The sequence below is a fragment of the Sciurus vulgaris genome (assembly GCF_902686455.1).
Source record: "Sciurus vulgaris genome assembly, chromosome: 6".
Taxonomy (NCBI): domain Eukaryota; kingdom Metazoa; phylum Chordata; class Mammalia; order Rodentia; family Sciuridae; genus Sciurus; species Sciurus vulgaris.
The window spans coordinates 93,462,366-93,478,418 of NC_136466.1; the positions used below are offsets into that span (position 1 = coordinate 93,462,366).

At 36.7% G+C, this 16,053-nt stretch overlaps 1 long non-coding RNA gene across 1 annotated transcript; it reads right to left on the reverse strand.

Annotated features, from left to right (window-relative positions):
• Positions 1-1,621: 1,621 nt before the first annotated feature.
• On the reverse strand, positions 1,622-15,709 carry LOC306663943. The gene is made up of 3 exons (XR_013764596.1): positions 15,542-15,709; positions 2,546-2,674; positions 1,622-2,002 (listed from the first exon to the last, which is right to left on the reverse strand). It is a non-coding gene; the product is annotated as an uncharacterized lncRNA (long non-coding RNA).
• Between the last annotated feature and the right edge of the window lie 344 nt (positions 15,710-16,053).

The window sequence follows — 16,053 nt, forward strand, 5'->3', positions numbered from 1 at the left end:
TGTCTTTTCTATTCCTATTCCCCATCCCTTCGCTGCATTCCCTTTTGTCTAATCCCTTGAACTTCTACTCCCTGCCCTTGTTGTGTATTAATATTCACATATCAGAGAGAACATTTGTGTGTATCTCTTGACTAAACCAAATTAAAATTTGTAGTAACCCTCAAGAAAAGCCATAGCTAGTAAGAAGGCATGATATGTGTCACAGAAATGAGAGGAACTGCTTCTAATATAGACACAGTGACAAGGAACTCTTGATAAAAGGTCAGGCAAGCCTAGGAAATACAAATTATAGAGAACTATCAAATAAACTCAATTGTTTCAATACCTCTCTAATCTGGAAAGTTATGATACTTCCTACATCTATTCAAACATATATACTTTACCATAAAAAGGACCACCAGGAACAGAAGTTGAATTTCTGTGGTATGAGGCAGGCTTTCTTCTCTACATGATTGTCATACACAACCTCTGGGTCTAGGCCACTGCAATATTAACATCCAACTAGCTAATATAGGTAACATTACAATCAATCTTAACTGCAATGTGACCGTACTTATTGAATATAGCCACATTATTTTTTTTTCAAAAGAAGACTTGCAATAGGTGTAGTCTTCATTCTTCAAGTCAGTGAGGCCTGTGAAGTGCAATGTAAATTCTCAGCACTTCCTCATAGTTTCCTCAACCTTTCCTTAGGAGTGAAGAATTTAGTTTGCACAGGTTGTGTAGAATATTCATATGGCTATAGAAATTCAGTTGCTTAACAAGGTGGCACAATTTATGGGCATTGCTCTAGTATACACAAAATTATTCAAATACATGTTTCTCTTTGGGAAAAAGTATGAACTCCTGATTTGATCCAAGGAAGCATCTTTAAATTTGAGTTTCTGTCTGCCCTATCAGTGAGGAAGGCTGTGCTAAAATTATTAGAGCTCTGCTCTCCAAAGATGGTTTGCTGGGAAGGGATTTAGAGACATCCAGGTATGCTTTGTTCTAATTGGTACATGAAAGCCAGAAGATCCCAGATGTATCCACATTTGTGTATTCCTCTTTCTACAGTCTGTACTGCTTCTTCCTAAAACATGAATCATGAACATAAGACCTTCTTGTAACTGCAGAATTCATATCAGATTTTTCACTGTCCAAAAGGGATCTTAGTTGAGATAATTTCTTCCCAGGAAAATCTTCCTGTGGAATTTTTTTCTGTTGTATTAATTTCTTATTACTGTTATAATAATACACCCCAAACATAATGGCTTAAAACCACACACATTTTTTCTCTGTCAGCCAGATTTCATAAATCTAAAATCAAGATGTTGACAGGACTTGTTCCTTCTGGAGCCTCCAGGAGAGAATTCTTTCCTTGTCTCTTTTAGCTTTTGGAAGCTGCTGGCAGTCCTTGGCTCATGGTATCATCACCCCAACCCTGATTCCTTAGTCATGTCACTTTCTCTTCTCTGACCTCAGATCTTTTTCTTATAAGAATAGTTGTAAATACATCAAGCTCCACCTGAAGAATCCAGGATAAGCACCCATTTCAAGATATATACTTAGCCTAATCATATCTCCAAAATCCCCTTGTTGTGTAGGGAAACATTTTTATAGTTTCAGTGATTGTAAATAGACATCTTTGGGTGTCATTATTCAATTTATCATATTCATATAAGTAGACTAAAGACTAAATTAGTCAACAGTAGTTGACTTTTCTGAAAAGACTTTAAGTCACCATTTTTGTTTAAACCACCAACACTTTACTTTGTGAATATTGGACCTACGTTTAGCTTTAATATTTACAGGGGATAGGATTTCCTGTGATTTCTTCCAATGTTGTCTAGAAGTTGGCATGGTGAATTAATTGACTCAGCAGTGCTGGGTCCTAGAGTTGAATCTGATCTCCAAGACTTCCAGGAGCACTGCATAAGATGGATTCCTTGAACTCACATCATGTCTTCCCACAAAAGTCAACAAGAAGCTGTGATCAAGTTCTGTTCACTTTTAAGTTGTTCTGGAAGAAAAAAAGAGGATTTTGATGAATATAATCTATTGTTTATAATCAATTCTTGCTTCATCTCTCAACTTTTCTTTAACATTTACAATTCTGTACCTGCTTCTCATAATAGTTGTGTTTTTCTCTTAAGTTAATTCAATGACTATATTTTGCCTCTGTTTATTTGCTACAATTTATGGAAGGGAGTGTTAGCTAAGCTTTCCCAAATGCATGTCTGACTGACTGGTCCTTGAGTGGGCTCGAGAGTTTGTACCACTGTCTTAAAGAGATGTTTTCTAGCTCCAGTTTCCTCCTTTTGAAGGGAGGTTTTAAGAGGTCAGCATAGACATGGCCTAGGGTCAACTGCTGAAGTGTTCTTGGCACCTTATGATTGTAGATTCTTTTTTTTTTAGAAGTTGTGACCCGGTGAAATGTCATAGGGAACCTCAGGAATTTATGACCCATTAAATAGGAACTTTTGCCCTCTTGGAAGTATTTGGCAAAAGCTTCCAGTCGCTCTCTCCCACAGAATGGAAGGAAAAGAACACTGAGCTTGTGCACCTGCAAGGCTTGGCTCTTGGTTCCCTCTCAGCATTGCTTCGGGTAGGCGACAAGCTTCTCCATGCATCAGAGTCCAGAAGAGCAGCCCCCTCTCAACAAAGGAGACCAGCCCATGCCTAGCTGCTATCCCTGTGACATGGGGGATGAGAAATGGGAAACTCATTTATACTTCAGTTCCAGACTATTTTCCAACAATTTTTTAAAACCAGAAATAAAAATAAAACTAGTATGATCATTTTTATTTCCACCTATAAAAACTCAGTTTTTTTCTGGAGAGGAATTTCTAACTGGTCTCAGAAACACTGATAAGCAGGACTAAAAATTGTTACACCTAAAAGTGTATCATTCATGATTTAAAAATTAAAAATGCATCATTTATACTTGTCCTATTTTCAATATAAATGATTTATTAATATCTCTTTTTACTTATTGTTCTCCTTTCACTCCATCTCTCATCTTTCTATCTCTCTTCCTCTCTTTTTATCTCCCCCTCCTTTCTTTTTTTCTCTCCTTCTTTCACACACACAGATGCAGAGAAGACAAGTTCAACAATTTAAATATTTTGCATATTAAATTTGTTTTGGTTGTGATCACACCCTTGGGTCTCTAAGAATCCTGAAGAAGAAGCATTATTTGTGCCAGTTATTTTGACTCAGTCATTCAGTTCATTCATACAACAAACCCTGAGCACTTACAATGTATCATGCACTATACTAGGTGCTTGGACAGTAATATATTGATGAATGAATATGAAACAGATCCTTACCATTATGAAGCTCATATTCTTATGGAGAGAGACCAACAATAAACTATATACATAATCAATATATAACTTGTGTGATGTATAACAAGGTGACACGTGCTATGGAGAATAAGAACAGGGAGAAGTGTCCTGGGCACAGGGAGCAATACTAACTAGGGAGATAGAAAGAGGTGTTCCAATCTGTGTACAACAGTGGGGTGAGATGCTAATTAAGAGTAAGTGAGGGCTGGGGTTGTGGCTCAGTGGTGGAGTGCTTGCCTAGCATGTGTGAGGCACTGGGTTCAATTCTCAGTACCACATATAAGTAAATGAATAAATTGGAAATTCTTCAACAACTAAAAAAAATATTTAAAAAAGAGTAAGTGATATGCAGACATGATCATAGTAAAGGCATGTGGTTTGAAGAATGGCATCCTTTCACTACAAGAAATAGTGGGCAAAAGCAGGAGATCATGGAACACACAAAGTGTGTCTGAGACACAAGATGGAGATTTCTGGTAGAGGTTGTGATTATCCTGGAAAGAATCCAGGAGTAGTTTCAAGACACTTACAATTTTGCTTTTGGGTTCTGTTTTCAATGACTATGAGATGTTGGGCAAATCTGTTAATCTTTTGGGTCTCAGTTTCTACATTTGAAAAATGAAAGAGTCAGTTAGTTATATGATTTCACTTAACTCTTTCTTGGTGTCTTTGGAAGCAAATAGGAAGGTGGGGTCAAAATAAAAAGAGGTGGAGAAAAGTGAAGGAAGATAAAGCAGGAATGGAATTTGGATAAAGGAAGAAAAGGAAAAAAAAATAAAGGAAGAAAAAAATAAGATAAATGTAAAAGGAAATTACTCCAGTAAGATGCAAACATAACTGTAAGACATCAAAGCAAACATCTTTTGTTCATTTACAGGCCTGGAAAGTTATTTCTGCTTAAATATACATAACGGAGGTCCTGTGCAGCTCCCTAAAGGAGCTATTCCTAAAATGTGCACTTCTGGGGTTTCAAATGTGACTTGAAATGCATTTTTAGGGTCCAGATAAAATTGTTATTATTTTTTATATTTTAGACATAAAGATTAAGTAAATTTAATAAACTTTGTATTACTTTGGTAACCTATCCAAAACTATGGATAAAACTATGTATTTGGGAAATAGAATTCAAACAATGAAGAGCTCATTTTTATAATCCTACTTGCTTTCTATGTCTTAATTAATTTTAACATCATCCTAGACTACATCTGTTTTCAAAGAGATTAACACTCAACTTTTGCTTATCTAGCTTACATATTTCATTTTATAGGTTTTTCCTGACTAATTCTCTCTCCCTTGCTTGGCATCTTCCTCCCTCTGGACTATTTCCCCATTTATTAGCACCAACTTCCAGAGGGAAGATAAGGGGAAGAAATAAAATATAAATCATTTCATTTCTATAAACTATTGTAAAAACTGACAAAGGGTAGAGGTTGAAATCAAAGGCCAAGTAAAATTTAAGTTATAGATGCAACTCTGAATAGATAGAGATTGATATAAAGAACATAGGTTAAGGAATTAGCCATGAGAAGGAGTAAGGCATCCTGCCTAAACAAGTGGGGGAGGAGAATGGTGATAGACACATAGCTAGAGGGAAAGGGATTGGCACTGAGGTACTTAATGCTTGAGAGACTCCATTTTCTATGAAGAAGAAGAGGTATAACTATCTTCTTAGGAAGAGTAGGACAGAGAAGGCTTGAAGAGAATGAGGAAGGGTTGGATCAGCGGGTGTGAGGGAGTCAGAAAAAGAGGCAATGATTGTTGGGTAGTGTTGAAGAATTAGGAGTTTCTAAATTCGCAAGATTAGTAGCAGAGTCATGAGATTTTTCTCATGTGCCTTAAGCAGCTCAGGACCAGGAGCAGATCAAAGTGGATGGAAGGAGTCATCCCTGATCAAGGATTTGCAGGAGGAATATAGCAGAGAGTTCAAGAGGGAGACAGTGAGAAATTGATCTAAAAATTTTTTTTTCTGCATCATTTCATTAAATGGGTGGTAGTTTCTCATTGAATAGAGTATTTGTTAGATGTTGGGTCTGATTTACAGTTGAACAAAGTTAAGTGCAGTAGGTTTTTCAAGGTTGCCAGAACCAATATGTAAATTCATGTCTCTTTGGGTCTGGGAATGCTCTTTTCCGCTACTTATGATGGTTGAACTTATAATTTTTCAGTTTTCTGATGGTGTGAATGAAATACGCATTCTGCAGAAACTCTACTTTGAGTTTTCAGTTTTGATCTCTTTTTAGTGATATGCAGCATGAAATGCTCTGGAGATGTTGGGCAGCAGCAGTGAGCCACAACTCCCAGCCAGTCTCAGAATCACCAGGGTAAGCAAATGAAACTCTTCGTTGTCCTGTAGTCACTAAACTATGATATTTGGAAGTTTAGGTGCATTAAACACATTTTCACATTATGATACTTTCAATTTATGATAGATTTATCAAGGCAAAACTCCATTGTATGTTGAGGAGGGAGGTAGTGAATTGGAGCTTTTGGTAACATTGTTATTAAAATTTTTAACAAGATGACTCAGCCAGGTAAATGGATTTGGGGACTAAATTAGATAGGGGTTGAAGTGTTGAAAAACCTTACTAAAATTGAAGAGTGGGTTTGGGGGCAATATAACAGCAGAAGAGGTAAATGATTATACACTAGAGAGAATAAGAGACCTCATGCTCTGAGTGAGTTATTTCAGAACAGCCCAGGAAGTAGCCAAGATACTAGTCTATCATGGAACAGAGACAAGTACCTGGAGTAGAGGATGTCATGGATCATTTACTTGGTGTGGTAGTAACACCAGCTGATGGTTGGAGATTAGAAAAGAGAACTAACTAGGTACTCAAATCTTAAAGGAGTTTAAATAAAGGACAAAAAATGGGTGGTAGCAGACCAGAAGTCACTAGAGAGTAGAAATATACCCCATGAACTGGATGGCTCTTGAAGCCCAGAAGTTTCTGCTTTAAGTTTCAAAGTAAATTCCCAGTCACTCACCACACTGCTTCTCCCTGACATCTGGCATGCACTTTCTCTGAACCTGCTTTTTTTTTTTTCCCACACCAGGAATTGAACTCAGGGGTGCTTAACCACTGAGCCATATCTCAGCTCTTTTTTATTTTATTTTATTTTTATTTTTTATTTTTAGTTTTTTTTTATTTTGAGACAGGGCTCACCAAGTTGTTTAGGGCCTTGCTAAGTTGCTGAGGCTGGCTTTGAACTTGCGATTCTCTTGGCTCAGCCTCCTGAGCTGCTGGGATTAGAGGTGTTTGCCAATGCCCAGCTTGAGTTTGCCTCTTATAATAAAACAACTCTGGGCTCTGTCACTACAACCACTGTACACCACTGACCCTGGTCGTGATCTTCCTTGTTTTCAAAGTTTAGCTGTTTTCCCAGTGAATTCTTATTACTGAGGTTATATTTTTTGATCTTCCTCGTTTCTTGGGTTAGAAATCCTAGCACTAGCTTTTACCCCAAATTGTACCCCTAACTGTTTTAGATAGTGGAAAAGCTGAAGGGGAGGAGGCTCAAAGAACAACTGGCCTTTGAAGGATGTGGCAGAACAACATAGAGCTGATTCAGAATAAAGAGTGCCATCTACTGAAGGACCACTTAGCTCTCCAGTAATTTATTCCACTATACAAATTATCATTAAATAGGTTCATATAGCATTCTGGAAAAAAAGTGAGATGGAAGAAAAGTATCTGAAATGTTATCGCAAGGTAATTCTAATATGTAGTGGTGAAAGGTGGAAGTCCAGGTATATCTTGACCACTGAGAAAGAGACTCTGAGATTGTTTTCCTTTCTAGGGGATTCTGTGGGAAGCTTCCAACAGATCACCTATTATGAGGAAGTGGATATTTATTACTAAATATGAATACCAAGTGATAATTGTTTAGAGGAATAAAATAATTAAAAATGACAACATCGACCAAAGTATCCTGGGATAAAACAGAAGTGAGCTATTAGATGGGGGCAAGCAATCCTATTCCTGGATAGCAAGGCGATGGGACATGCATTCATAATGTACTGTGGTCCAAGCAGATTGGTTAGAGAGCAAAACCCGCATGCATTTTGCAGGGAATGTCTCTCACCCTGTTGCCACTTTTTTCAGTGCTCCATATGCTAGATTGCAACTACAGATTTAGCCCTTTTGCCCAAAGGCATCTGAACCTGTGAAAAGCCTAGCTGGGGCACTGTCTATTGTTCATTGACAACTTGTCAATTTACTTCCAGGCAAAATAACTCATAAACATGATAAGTAAGGCAGATAAAACAAGAATTCTTTCACACTTTGCAACTTTACTGCAAAAATGGCTTATTTTCCATAAATGTGTGAAATCTCCCCTCTGAATTGTGACTGTGCATTGAACTTTAAAACTGTTTAGAAACAGCACAAGCATTTCACAATTTCTGCCTGTAATAAGATGAATGTTAAATATTAAACATGCATTAAAAGTGATAAAATAAAAGATTTTCAAAGGTTCACTACCATCACTATATTTCTCTTTGATTCTCAGAGTTAATAAAAGTTAAGTTTAATAATACTCTCCAAAAGAAAAATGTTTAAACACTGCCTTCTAAATTTGACATTTCATATATTTATATTACTTATTATCTAAACCCTAAAGTCAGTAAAAACAAAAACAAACAAACAGATAAAGTGAACCATATTAACATTAAATTTAAAAGCCAGTATGTGGTGTGTTAGTATATATTCATACTGTAATGAAGTGGATTTTAGTTCTAATATTTATAAATATTCCATTCTAATGTACTGTTTAAATATTGAAAGCTAATTGTGAATTCTTTTAGGTAAAATATTTTAAGTAGATAATAATTTTGAAATGTATTAGTCTCTAAGGCAAAGCAGTCTGTTTATGTGTAGTTATTTATAAAGTCATACTTTTTAATGAAGCCATGTTCCCTGGATTCAATTCCTTGGTAATGAATTTGATTTTAAGCTTCTTGCTTACTATAATATCATTACAGGATTCTGTCTGTTGCCTTACTGGTTTTTCCCAGGTGATCCTCCATAATACCAAATATCCTAATTTTGAATAGAGTGAAAATGGAGGGGAAAAAAGATGGGATGGGATCCAACCATCCAAGACAAGGTTCTGTGTCCCATTTGTGTCCTCATTTTGTGAACTTTGCCCCTGAGACACAGGCAGATTCCCAACATTTCCACTCAGAGGGCTTGAACATCCCTGCCGCCTTTTCCCCTTCATTTCCCCATATTTTATTCACTTACTGTAGAATATTTATAAACAGGAACACATATGCATCTGTTACATAACAAATGGCTTTTGGGAAATAAGTGAGAGAACATGAGAAAAGAAATTTAAAAGACTGTAAAAAAGGGGAGTAAACCAAATCTGTGATAAACAAGCATGACTCAAAATAGGATGTTTCCTGGAGGCAGTGTAGTACAGTGGGTAGAGACCTAAACCAGTGGGCCAGAAACCTGGGTTCAAATAGCATCTTTGGCATTAGCTAGTTCTGACCTTGGGGAGCCCACCTTTCTTCCTGACCTGCGTGTGGGTGGATTTTATTCTCATGAGGGAGGGGGAGCTCTCTAGACAGGGTTCTAGACCCCTATCAAGTTTTCTCTTTTTAATACAGAGAGTGTCTGTAAGATTTTGAAGGAAGAAAGTCTTCTGCTTGCCACATATGGGGGTGGGAGGAGGAAGAAAGGTATTCGCTGTCATAAGAAATTTTATTTCTCATGTGAATAGTGTGTTCAGGTAGTATAATAATACTGTAATTCATAACACTTCCCTCCAAATGGAGCTATGCAGATTACAGATGACGCCTGTGCTTGCTTTAAAATGGAAATGAATATATGAAGAACTTTACCACCTGATTTTTGTGGGAATGCACTGAGTTACAAACTTGTGCCAACAAACTTTTCATTTTAAATGCTATTTTTTTCTTTTTGATTTTCCCCAGTGATCTTATCATATAAACTGTGAATTTCTAAATATTATTTTTGGAAAAACCTAACCAAGACTTAATAAATTAGGATTTTTTTCTCCATACCTTGTGCTGCTAGAATTTCTACATTTTGGATTCTTCAAAACTAATTCCCAGTCTGATCATTGGCTGTATAGAAGTGCACCCCCATTCTCCCCTCACATCAGAAGCTAACCACCACTTGCCATCCTCCATTTGTACTGTGTTTTTCTTCCCTCAGTTAGTTTTTCCTGTGAAACTAAATCCTATTTATGTGCCTGATTCTCCAACACGTCAAGGTCACTTTGAAGTGTATCTTTTCTTACAAAACATGCTGGCCATTCTATTTCATCTGGCATCCTTGGCAAGTTAATGAGCACATCACATCAGCAATGATTCCTACTGAAATTGTTGAATACTGTCACTAGAGAAACCTTGCAAAGAGAAAGAGCAGTTAACATAGGAGTTAATTGTTCAGGACCACAGGAAACACAGAGTATTTGCTGCAGAAGATTCCCCACAAGTGGATATTGCAAGAAGTTATAAGAAAAGCAGCAAGACAAAATTAAGGGGAAGGCGAATAATAGCAGTTCTAGAAAAGTACAGAAGATAAAACAAAAGGGAAACAGAAGAAAAGGAAAACTGAAGAGAAAAACCAAGTGTATTTTGGTGATATCAAAATGTAGAACCTGACGCCGAATATGTGAGTTTAGAATGCATTTGTTTAATTTGAACCATGTTGTTTCATTCAGAAACACAGCAAAGAGACTGCTTAGTTTTGGACGTCAATTAATATTCTTCCAAAGGACTGGCAAGAAGCCACGGTGGACGTCTAGTCAGAGACAGTGTGTCACACTACCGTTGACTGTAAAATTAATTACCATTTCTAAACAAGAACTCTGTGATGCATATTCTTCTAGGCATACTATACTGCCCTCCTGGCATTAAAGGTTATAAATAATTATTTTTTAAAAATATGCCCTTTAGAGAAATCACAAGCAAAAATATTAACAATCCGAGTAATAATGACAAAAAGAAAACCGTATTTGGTGGGACAAGTCGACATTGTGAAGACAGGCCTGAATATTAAGAAGTGTCACCTACCTAAAGTAAGTGTTAGACATTCGCATGATGGCATCAGCTGCTGATCTAATGCATCTGGAGCTGCCCTGTCACTAAGGCATTGCTAACCAAGGCAGAGACACAGACAAAGCTGCTTCATCATTAATGTCAGAAAAAGGATCTGGAGGAAAAAGAGAGAGTCTCCGGAGACCTTGTCTGGACTTCTTGGAGCCTGGACAACAGTCCTTTCCAACAACAGTGTTTTCTACCCTTCTAGCGGCTGCAAGAAAGGGGATAAAAGGAGGGCATTGACTTGAGTTGTCAGTAAGTTCAAAGAGGTGAGAATAGAAGTCTGTGATCAACCTTTATAGTCAGAGTTATTAATGGGGAGTTCTTTTTTATGGCTTTTTGAAAATATCACATTTATGAACAGTGTTAAATTACCCTGGGTTATTGTTTGGCATATGTTGACTGGTCAGCTTTAAGCTGATAAAATTAAAATGTATTCTATCTCTGTGATGAGGTTAGAAAAGTACAAAATTTCTTTCTCAGGGTTGTAGCATAGAGATTTAAAATAGCACTATCAATTTAGGCAAATACAGCTCTGGCTCTAGTTGGGTACAGACTGGTTCAAGGATCATATTCAATGAGAAGTTATTAATGTTTCAGAGGCAACCTAAAAGGACACATCAAATGATGTTCTACAGGGGTCTGTCGAGGGTGGTAATATTTAACATTTTATAAGTGACTTGGATGATAAAATATGGAATATGCTCATAAAGTTTCATGGAGGACACTAAGTTGGGAGAGATAACAAGAACCTTGGAAGATCTACTTATAATTCAAGATGACCTTGAAAAGTTAGGAGAGAAATCATTAATGATTAGGTTTATGTCCAATGGGTAGCCTAACAAGTGAGGTTTAAACAACAGTCAAAACGAGAGGAGGGGCGTGGGTGGACAAATGAAAGGCACTAAATACAAGTAACCCGCTACTTACCACTACGTACCACTTACGACACAAAGAAGAATATGTAACACTGGGTTATCCTATAGTACACAGGATTATGAAGTAGTTTGACACTATGATTTAATTTAAGAGCAATATACACAGATTGGAGACTATCCAAATACTAAAGGCAAACACTAAAAAGCGTAATGCCTTATGGCCCAAGTGTATGGGGAACTGAGACCAAAGGGTGTCCTATTTACAATTCATTGGTATTATCTCTTGCTTTGTTAAAATAATATTTTTTTGAGAAAAAGGAAAAAGAAGGTTGATTGCTTTGCTAACAAAGGAGAAACACAGGGAACTCCTGTCCCAAAGGCTGTGATTCTGCCCATCAGCAGGAACAGGGAGCTTTTAAAGAGGGATTCAAAAGCTACATTCCACTTGTTCTCTATTGGAGTAGTAATTCACTTGTTAATTTGAGAGACAGTCATTTCTCTTTTCTGTGGGCATAGTTCATGGTTCTTTCTAAATGCTTTCCTTCTGACCGTTCTTCTAGTTTCCTTTTATTGAGAACTTATGCATACAGTTTATGCCACTTAGTTTCACTGATTCACTTGTAACTTCTTTGTTGAACACCCACCTATAGTTGTTGAAATGACTCAATAGCTTATTACTGATTGGCTGCTGTCAATGCAGAAAATAACATTGCAGTTATGATTGAAGTTCTGTCTGAGATATATCTCTATATATTATTCTTACTGCTGATTCAGAAAAGTGTGGAGGGAGGAAAAGAGAAGGAAGGAGGGAGGAAGGGAGAGAGAGAGAGAGAGAGAGAGAGAGAGAGAGAGAGAGAGAGAGAGAGAGAGAGAGAAGAAACCTGCACCTAGATAACAGGCAACAACCCTGCAATGGGTAGAGTACATTGGAGAGTGTAAACATCTTCAAGTTTCAAGTAGCAGATTAAGAGCAGTAGCAGAAAAGCCATAAAATCCCAGATGCTAAAGACTTTAAGGTATTAACTTCAAAAAAATCCCCCAAAGACTTAAGATTTTCATCAATGCTTTTTTAATTCCCAATAAAAAAAATTAATACATATTGAACTTACCTTCAATTAAGGTTCTCAGTAATGGCTGCACATTGAAATGGTCTGTGCTGCTTTTAAAAATATTACTGATTGTGTTCCAAACCCAGAGATTCTGACATGAGGGGTCTGGGGTGATTCCAATGATTGACGTGTGTATCCAGGGTCATAAGCCACTGAACTATATCGTGTTTTATATCATGTGGCCAGGGTCACAGTGCTCCCATCCCCATCTACGACTTTCATTTCTTCTAGTTTCCTTTTACTTAGAACTTATACATATGGTTTATGCCACTTACAGCTCAGTGATGCATTTGTAACTTTGCTGGTGAACACCTTCCTCTTAACATTTGACACTTTTTTGGTTTCCACATTTGCTGCTGACTCTCATCTTTCTCCCTCTAATATACATTTCTCATTTTACTCTGCACTCTAAACATTGGCTTGTTTGCTAGCTTGATTTGTCCCTAATCAGAAGGTAGCAACATTCCAACACAGGGCTGTGTGGAACAATTTGGGATGTGGAACCAACCACTCAGGTTCTCTATGTGTACATGTTAAAAACCATCAGTGAATAAAATGGAACAGGATTATGAAATGAGAAGTATCTCTGGGAAAAACCACCATGGAGATGTAGTCATAAATGGTATGTGGGCTAAGATTTTTACTTAATTAATACTAAAGCAATCCTATGTTTAAAAAAAGTGTTTTTTTTTTTAAATGCACATAGCTATACTACATAAACCCTAAAGCTAAATATGTAGTGTTCATTTCATTGTATTTTATTGGTCATTCTTAGCTACTGTATTAAAAAAATATTTAAAAATCCAATCTCAAGATAAATAACCTTTCACATTTCATTATTGTGTACCTGGTGGACTCAGACAACAACTCCAGTCAAAATTCTAGAGCCTGGAATTGCTGCTCAGGAAGAAGCATGCATTACATAATAACATCTCATCAAAGTCTACTTTTTTCTGGTTGAGGCATAATTGCAGTTCTGTTAATATATTTTAACCAAAAAGTTAGTTACAGCCTCATTACTCTCCAGCAAGATTATAATATCTTTGGTTAGAATCTCAAGCCAGCTACTACTTCTTTGAAATTTTAGCAATATGCCATTTAAAGCAATCGACACAATAACTCACCAATAAAACCTTACAACTTGGAATGCCTTATAACATTTGGGTTCTTATTATTTTCATTCTAGTCTTTTGTCCTTTTTCAATTTCTCCTCTTCTCCCTTCCTGCTACTCTCATCCATTTATTTGTTTTTATTCCTTTGGTCCTCAAAGGGAGAAGGGTGACTGATTTCCCTAAAATTTTGCTTCTTATCTTCTTGAATGAACTTTGGTGAGTTCAGCAAAACATCTCTTTGTGATCAGTGTTCTTCGTTGCTGGCTATTTATCATGTCCTAATTCATCATTTGGGAGGACACGATATGTTGTAGATAAGATCAGATAGTTTATCTGGTGGAATATCTTGGAACCTTTCAACTAATAATGTAACTAAGTTGGAATAATTTTATTTTATTTAAAATACTTTAATTCTTATATGATATATGAATTTTTACTCACATATTTCAGTCATTCATAACATATTATGACTTCAACAGATGTTAACATCAACATGAGGCTTGTTATCTATGAGCAGCTCTGAAAAAAAAGATGCATTATTTTCAAAGGATTAACCCCAGAAGATCTTTAGTTTAAATATGAAAAGTACCTACTATTACCTATTTAATTATTCTAGAGTGAAGGCAGGGAGAGTTCTTTTATGACACTTATTCTTTTAATGATTTTAGTTTTCTTTTGTTCATCCTATAAGTCACCACCTTCAGCTGATCCACAACTTCATTTTATTCCCATTAAGAAATTCCATTTAGGACTTTATTATCCTAAAGAAATGTGCATCTTAAAGGAGGTAGCTGGGGCAGGCATTCTCAATATAAGGAAATTCTCAAAGAAAAAAAAGTGAGATAATGTGGTAAGTCCTTGTTTCAGGGGCCACTGCTCAGATAGGATTGTCCTTGGTCCCTCAGAAGGCAGAGACAACCTAGCAGTCTTTCTTGGGCTTCCTCTGGATGGGAAGACGCCTAGGCTGAGCGAGAGCCACCTAGGTGTAGAACTATTACATTACTCCTGGTTTCTGCTGAAGCTTTGGAACTCCCCGGGGATGTTTTACATCTATTAATAAAAAGAGAGGACAAAATTGAATAATGGTGTCTGTTTCCATAAAAAGGAAATAAGACTCAACGGACCCTGCTCCCAAAGTGCTTTCATAAATAAGAAATTAATGCCCACCACTAATTTTCTAGTCTTACTTTTAAGACTAGAATCATATTTTCCAGTTAATAGTGACCTATTTTTGAGCAAGATTCTCATCTTGTTCCAGACCTTTAGGGAGATAATTACTACACAATGGGATCGCTATTTTTAGCAAACGGAGGAACCTGTCCATTGTGATCATGAGTTTGCTGCGGTGCATGCATTTTATGTGTTCTCTTTCCCCTCTCCTATACCCTCCTCATCTCTGTGATTAAGGTAGCACACAGACAATGGCGATGCTTTTCTCTAGTTGTGTCAGTGGTTTTGCTTTATGCCTGAAGGTCTCTCTGCAACTAGGGCTTTTACAAATGTATATCTATTGGTCATAATAAATTCGGTGCAAAGAGAATCTGTTAATGAATTTGAAAGAATTATAAGAAAAGCACTCTATAAGTAACATATCTCAACTGTTTAGATTTGCAATGTCATTTTTTAACACAAATGGCCTATTATCCTTGATTTGATAAACATAAAGTCGGTTTTATTTCTTTTTAACTCAGACCTCTGAAAACAAACTCATTTGTACTCTTCTTCTAGCATGTGAATAATGAGGTTGCTGCTTTAGGAGGAAGAGTAGGTTCTGTAATTTTTATAATATAAATAGAAAAAGTACCTACTTTGTATGGTCCAAATTAGAGTGTAACATAAAAGCAGAATGATGGTAAAATAATTAAGATAGTAGCACTTGGTATTTATGTAATTAAGTCAAAATTCCAAATTTCAAAAGGCAATAGGGCTTAAAATAACAATGACTCGAAAGTAAAAATATTATACATAAGTTCTCGATTGCTAGGTCATAATAGTACCAAAAAGTCAGCAATTAATACACCACATATATTGCCTTACCATTTCTGTGAGTTAGGAGTCTGGGCACAGTTTTCCTGGGTTCTTTGCTTCAAGGTCACACAAAGTTTTAATCATGGTGTTGGCTGGAGCTGCAATTTCATCTGACACTCACCCAGGGAAGGATTTGCTTCCAAGTGCATATGACTGTTGGCACGTTCATTTCTTTGCAGGCCGAGGATCCCAGTTTCTTATTGGTTGTTGGTGGAGGGCCACCTTCTCTGCTTTGACGCACGACCCTCTCCATATGGCAACTTGCAATGATGCAACTTGCTTTGTCAAAGCCAGAAAGGGAAAGAGAGTCTTCTCTCAAAATAGATATTATAATCTATGTAATGCATCACACACATATGATCACATATACCCCAACCATAAAACCAAAAACCAGATGGAAGGAACTTAGCAGCAAGGTAAACAAGACAATACGTGTAAATCAGCACAAAATTGTGTATGTTCAATAATGTAACTAATCAGATGAAACTCATTGCTGATGCCTTTTGAAGAGTCAACAAGGT